The sequence below is a fragment of the Tachypleus tridentatus genome, chromosome 6, assembly GCF_004210375.1.
Source record: "Tachypleus tridentatus isolate NWPU-2018 chromosome 6, ASM421037v1, whole genome shotgun sequence".
Lineage (NCBI taxonomy): Eukaryota > Metazoa > Arthropoda > Merostomata > Xiphosura > Limulidae > Tachypleus > Tachypleus tridentatus.
In genome coordinates, this window is record NC_134830.1 from 101,612,451 (window position 1) to 101,620,021 (window position 7,571).

Genomic DNA, 7,571 nt, shown 5'->3' on the forward strand with positions numbered 1-7,571 from the left:
GAATAACAAACAACCAAGCAAGACAACAGCAGTTTCATTTATAACGTAGTTAATATTTTGCCAATTGAGTTTGAAACCCATATCTTACTATAATTAGAGGAAACTGCTTGAAAAATGCAAAACGAATGACAATTGTAAAAGCATCGCTCCGGTGTTTTCAAGTTTTGAATCTGTATATACTGTTCAGGTTTAAAAGATTTTGTTCTGAAGTATATATCGACTTGTCTCGTTTATTTATTTTAATGCAAAGCTACGCAATGTATTATTTGTATTGTGTCCAGTGCCATTATCGAATTCCGACTTTTAGCGTTAAATGTCCCCAAACTTAATCCTGAGCCACTAGGGAAGAGAATGTTTTTGTAGACTACAAAAAGCTTTTATGGCATTTCCAAAGCCTATCAAATGGTTGATATGCAAAACTAGAATCAAGTAGGTTTACATGTCCAGTATGGGTAGATCTTTTACATTAAAAAAAACGTGAATAACTGACTACGTGAAGACGTTTTTGTAGCCACGCTGATCTTGTAAGCACTGTAAAAGCAACTTTTATTTTAATTGTGCAACTTCTTTGGTGTTTGGTCAGCTACAATATTAAACTCAAGAAAATACGTTTCTTAATGGCTCGTCAAGTTAATGTTAATTTGGAATGCACCGCTACTTAATGGTATGCCAAAAATATTTTTTATTAGTAGTTCGTAAATCTGGCTTCAATTTGTTTTGCAAAATAATTACTGTTCTGAGCGGTTTTTGGTTTGTCAGTAAAAACAAAATATTTTCTCCAGATTATCAGAGCTAAATTATTTAGAATTTTGTGTTATTTTGTTATTTTACTAGATAGCTAATCTCATTAAAATGAGATTTGGCTGCCAGATTTGTTTTATAGGTAACCGGCATGGACAAGCGTGTTAAGGCGTGCGACTCGTAATCTGAGGGCCGCGGGTTCGCATCCCCGTCGCGCCAAACATGCTCGCCCTTTCAGCCGTGGAGGCGTTATAATGTTACGGTCAATCCCACTATTCGTTGGTAAAAGAGTAGCCCAAGAGTTGGCGGTGAGTGGTAATGACTAGCTGCCTTCCCTCTAGTCTTACACTACTAAATTAGGGACGGCTAGCACAGATAGCCTTCGAGTAGCTTTTTGCGAAATTCAAAAACAAACAAACAAAAAACAAATTTATAGATAAAGATCAAAAGTAAATTTTCCTATAATGTTTATTAATATTTCTAACCTGGACCTGTATTAAAGGCTGAAAATACTACTAGCTGCGAGGGTACCCGACTGACAAACTACAGCTGAATGGCTATAGAAACTTCTCTTTACTTTACAATAAAAACTTGTTATTGTTAACTGCAGTTATTGATGCAGAATACAAGCAGCTATTTTGGCAAAAGTTATTAAATAAATCTTATGTAAAAAGTCATACATAATAGAAGAAATTACTATCTTATCATTGAACGCTTCGCCAATTTTAATATTTTAGTACTTCATAAGAAGAAATAAAATCTTTCATGTATTTACTTTTAAGGGCGTATTATAATTAAGTTACTTTAAACGCTGGCAGACGTGCCTCCCGCTAGTACAGCGGTATGTCTCTGGATTTACAACGCTAAAATCAGGGGTTCGATTTCCCTCAGTGGGCTGAGCAGATAGCCCTTTGTGGCTTTGCTATACGAAAAAAAAACAAAAAAAAAAACACGCTGTTAGACGGTTAGAGCATATATACGGCATGGCCGGGGAGTTACGGCGCTCGACTCGTAATCGGAGGTTCATGAGATCAAATCCCTATCACACCAAACAAGCTCGCCCTTTCAGTCGTGGGGGCGTTATAATAATGTAACCCTCAATCCTTTTATTCTTCGGTAAAAGAGTAGTCCAAAAGTTGGAGGTGGGTGGCCTTCACTCTAGTCTTACAATGCTACAGAAAGGACGGCTAACACAGATAGTCTTCGTGTATCTTTGCACGAAATTCAAACATCAACACACAAATAGAGTGAGCATGCATATAACACACAACGATCGTTCATGAATAACGTGCGAGATGTTAATATAGCTCGTCTATTCCATAGATTCTCAAACTTTTATGCTGTGCCCCCTTTGAAAATATTTAAGGCTATGACGATCCCTATCCAGACTTCAAGTGATTGCAAGTTACAGTACATACTCTAAAATATCTGATATCGAAATATATTTTATTATCTCGTGACTATCCTACAACGCCCTTGTAAATTCCTTTTGGATTGCATCTCCCAATTTAAGAAACGCTGGTGTAAACTATTCTCTGGCTAAATTTTGATAATAACATTAACATCAAATACAAAAAATAAGCAGGATGGGTAAAATATTTTCACGATTTATTATGTTCAGCACAATAAATGTATTTGTATGTAAAACATCATTAGCAATGAATGTTTCTATCGAAATAGAACAAAGCAGCTATTAAATTTATCGTTTAAGGTCAACATATTGATAGAATTTTTAAAAAAATTTCTAATATGAGTTAAAACACCAAAAGTTTGAGTTTTATGTAGAATGAGACTGAAATTTGGGCGAAAAACCTGGGAAATGAATTATTTCTGAGAATAGCAAACTTTCAGAATATTGTAATTCAATTACAGCTAGAAAAGCTGGCGTATTTTATTAAATAGTACAATTAAATTTTTAAACACAGAAAGCAAATAAAACTAAGGTGATTATTTATTATAAAACCATAAATCGCGTACAAGCTTTATTCATAATACAAATAAGTATATATATAATAATTTAGTTTAGTGTATCAAACTTATACAGTTAAACATTTGTTTCTAAGGAAATAGTTTATCAACAAATTAAGGAAGGTTTACGACATTAGAATATACATTTTAGAACTAACAGAATAGCAGTAACAAAAATAGGAAATATTAAAAGTCAAATGTTCTTTGTAAAAACGTACTGATAGTTTAGTTAGAATAACAAGGGGTAAAAGCAATTACTTGTTCCATAAGTACGCTCCTATAAGAAATTAATTATGGAACTTATACATACGCTCCTTCCTTCTTCTATGATGAATGATCGATTCTGTTAGATCTCATTTAGAATGTTTTAACATTCATTGGCGGGCCTGGCATGGCCTAGCGCGTTAAGGGGTGCGCTTCGTAATCTGAGGGTCGCGGGTTCGCGCCCGAGTTGCGCCAAACATGCTCACCCTCCCAGCCGTGGGAGCGTATAATGTTACGGTCAATCCCACTATTCGTTGGTAAAAGAGTAGCCCAAGAGTTGGCGGTGGGTGGTAATGACTAGCTGCCTTCCCTCTAGTCTTACACTGCAAAATTAGGGACGGCTAGCACAGATAGCCCTCGAGTAGCTTTGTGCGAAATTCAAAACAAACAAACAAACAAACAAACAAAACATTCATTGGCCTTCAAGAGTAATGTCGTGTATTACTGCATAATAAACATTAAAAATCTATAATGTATTTTAAGCAAAGTGTATAGGTCTACATCTAAGTCTGTGCTTTGCAGTCGGTAGAAAACACTTAAACCATTTGTGACTATAATTACCACTTCCGTGTGCTCCTATAAGAAGCGTGACTTTGGAATAATCAGGTGTGTATACATGTAAACGTATGAATAACATTTTGTTCTTGCTAAGTGAAGTGCAGTCTGACTTTAGGATTCTATATATGTTTTATTATAGTTTATCTGTTCTCTACACTATCTTAAAAGGTAAAGCTGTATAAAAACCCAAAATTATACCAGGTTATTTACGACTAAAGAACTTCACTACAAGACATATTTACCACGGTTAATTCGATATATAAAGTGTTATATAGCACAATAATTAAACTTCTAAACACAGAAAGCAAACAAAACTAAATTTAGAATTAACATAGATAACATATGTGTAAGTATTATATCGAAACAAATAAATTAAACTTCGATGTTCTTGCGTCATTTTCAAACATTTATTTTTGATATGAATCAGTAAACTTTTCATTAAATTTTAGTTATTTCTGATGTTAAGAAACTGATGTATTCCAAGAAAAGCATAAACATTTCTTTTAGTCTTCATTAATTGCGTGATCCATTACTAACCGGATCATCTGTAAATCTTAGCAGATGGAATACTTGTCATTTAAACTTCCATTATTCAGAAAGAGTAGAAATAGATGTAGATGTAACACATTCCTTATTTCTCGTAACTTACGTTTGCAAGAATACATGATTGAGTTTGAACACAAAATATTTAATAAGATGAGTCTGTTTATACCCTGTATAACAGATTATGATTGAATACGTTGTCTCTGTAAAGAGTGCTTGAAAAGTGTAAATTACATCAAAATAAAAGTTAAGTTCTCTATGATTAAGTGACGAAATAACTCATTTTACATTATCATACCTGGAAGTCTACTGTACTTTTGTAATCAAGTAACTTTCGTAATTATTAACTTCACGCTTAATGAAAAGAAAGTGATATTAAAAATAAATAGAAACATTACAAAAACGTATTTCATAAATACATCTTATAAACTGGTATAACTTTCTTCAATATTTCAATAAGTTTTGAGTCAATAACGAACATAAATATTAATTGTACATTTTGTTCACCTTGTGAAACTTGAAATTATAATAGTGTACACTTCTTTTCTAAGTATACAAAAAATTATTATAATTAATTATACTTTTTACAGTACCCTGGTATTAACTTATTGTATTTTCTTACAGCATTCTTACGGCGTTTATAATTAATTACAATCATGTTTTTCCAGCCTAAAAACGTCTTCACACCATAAAAATTGTTGTTGTAACAGATGGATTATGAGAACAGCCTTTCGAATTTTCAACTATATATATTGTATCCAAACTGGCCTGAAATGATTTGTTTCGAGCAAAACATGTCATTAGTAATAGATACGGCAGGAATAACACGTTTGAAAATCCTGAAGCAACTAGATAGAAAATGAAGGTTAAAGGTTATAATATTACACTGTGCTTTAACACTTTTTAACCTACTAGCCCATCCCCCCTCCAGTGGCACAGCGATGTGTCAGTACACTCACACCGCAAAAAAATAACCAACTATCGATACTCGTGTTGGTCATAGGACAGATAGCCTGTGATCTTTGACATTTAAGTTGTTTAGTATTGTATACCTACAAACTGTCATCATCTGTTCATCATTCTTAAAGACTCCAGTTCATTTATCCAAATATTTTTGGATATTAAGCTAATAAGTATTTCATGCCTTATTTTGTCATTGTGTTGAAAACGTGATAAAAGTCAGTAGTTGCCGTTACGTTTTTTATAAGTGACAAATATTTTATGTTACTAGCCCAACAAAAACATTTATAAAATTTTAAGTTGTTTCACTAGAATAGAAGAAAACTACTACAACGTGTTTCAATTTCTCTTATCGTGATGAGGAGCTTCTTCATATAAATGTAAACATTAATTTAAAATGTTCGTATTTCCTTACTTTATTTAATTCTGTGTGTTTTTTCAGGGCAAAGTCACATGGAGCTATCTGCTGTGTTCATCTTATTACTCTTGCTGAGATCTCTGTATTTAAATAACTGTTTAAATTATTGTTACGACTTAATCAGCTTTATTATGTTTAATAATGCTCAAATTCATAATGTCTTAGAATTTGTTTTCTTTATTTTTGAATCTTTGAAACAGTCGTTTATTCCATTTTCATACCGACGAATAATTAATCATTGCAGATCACAAAAGGCCCTGCATGGCCAGGTGGTTAAAGCGCTCAACTCGTAATCTGAGTCGCAAGCTCAAATCCCAGTCACACCAAATATTCTCGCCCTTGAAGGGCCGTGAAGGCGTTATATGTCATAGTCAATTCCACTATTCATTTGTAAAAGAGTAGCCCAAGAGTTGGTGTTGGGTGTTGATGACTAACTGGCCTCCCTCTAGTACTACAATGCTAAATTTTAAACAAGTAAAATTTCTAAAGTGACATTAGGCACATAGCAACATATCAATTAATTTATTTATCAGGCTCACTGCTGAAGTATTTGACACATACCCGTTGTTATAAAATTATTGACTGATGAGGCCCAATTATAAGATTATTTTATTTCATTTTGAAACATAAATTTTTCAAGAAGAAATTTAAAGAAATCTAATATTTTATACATATATTTAACGTACATGATTGCAGAAGGGTTTTGAGAAACGTTCAAATATTTGTCATTTATGTTTTTTTTCTAAAACATTTCAGTTCTAGACTTATAAAGACAACACAGTGTATGTTCTCTAAGTTTGCAGAGCTGTGTATAATTAAAGAGACCAACATTCGCGGACGAATGCAACACGTCTCCGTCAAATCTCAACATGGAAAATTTTGATACCAGAAAAACTGTGAAAAACATAAAAAAATCGAAAACTGTCTATAACATTGTTTGGGACTTGCAAGAAAGTAAATTTATACGAAATCCCATATACATTGGTTGGCATATACAAATTGTGCTTTCTTCGTTGAAAAGGTGAGCAAAATACAAAATTTCCAACACTGTTTGAGACCTACAAGAAACATCTTTTTATTACATTTCACTCAAGTTGTTCAAAATACAGCTATGAACTCAACCTGTAGAAAGTAACCTTTGTATCAAGTCCAATGTAAACACAGCGTGATAAGCATCACAAACTATAAAATTAAATTACTAAAAAAAATCAGCAGGTCCACTATATTTGTTTCTCAATGTGTGGAACCGTTAGAAAAATATCTCTGTACTAAATATCATATAAATTGAGCATAATATAACTGAGCAATTGACCAAACCCCCCAAAAGTATGCTTTTTGGTGAGATCTGGCTCATTAAAAAATGTTAAAATTGGCAAATCCAACTTTTCTAAATCAAAGTGCTGGGCACAAGAAAACTTATATTCAAACTTTTCAATTTGATTGCCCTAAATATGACCGACCTGAAGCCCATAATATGTTTGTTTGTTCGTTTTTTGAATTTTGCTATCTGTGCTAGCCGTCCCTAATTTAGCAGTGGGAAGGCAGCTAGTCATCACCACCCACCGCCAATTCTTGAGCTACTCTTTTATCAACGAAAAGTGGGATTAATCGTCACATTATAACACCTCCACGGCTGAAAGAGCGAGCATGTTTGGGGCATGACGGGGATGCGAACCCGCGACCCTCAGATTACGAGTCGCACGCCTTAACACGCTTGGCCATGCCGGGCCTCCCATAATGTGTGTTTCTGGATTGTTTTATCTTGAACCTCATAAATATTCTTAAAAAGTACTAAATAAGCAAACAAATTGTATTCAACCCAACCAAGCGTCAAGTTAAACCGCCCAAAAATGAAAGAACGGTGGTTGATTGCAAAGTGTTCAGAATAAGAACTAAAGAATAACCACAGTACGTTTCTTCAGAGAGAAATAACTGTATGTCCAATGTAAACTCCAATGTCGACATATGGTTCATTTTCTAAAATAATTATTGAATTGTAGGTTTTTATGCATTATGTGTACTTCTCATTTAGAAATAAGCATCACTGTTAAACACTTCAGTTAGTTTAACTTAGTTGTACATCAGGCACCATTTATATTAACCTTTCCAAACCACTTTT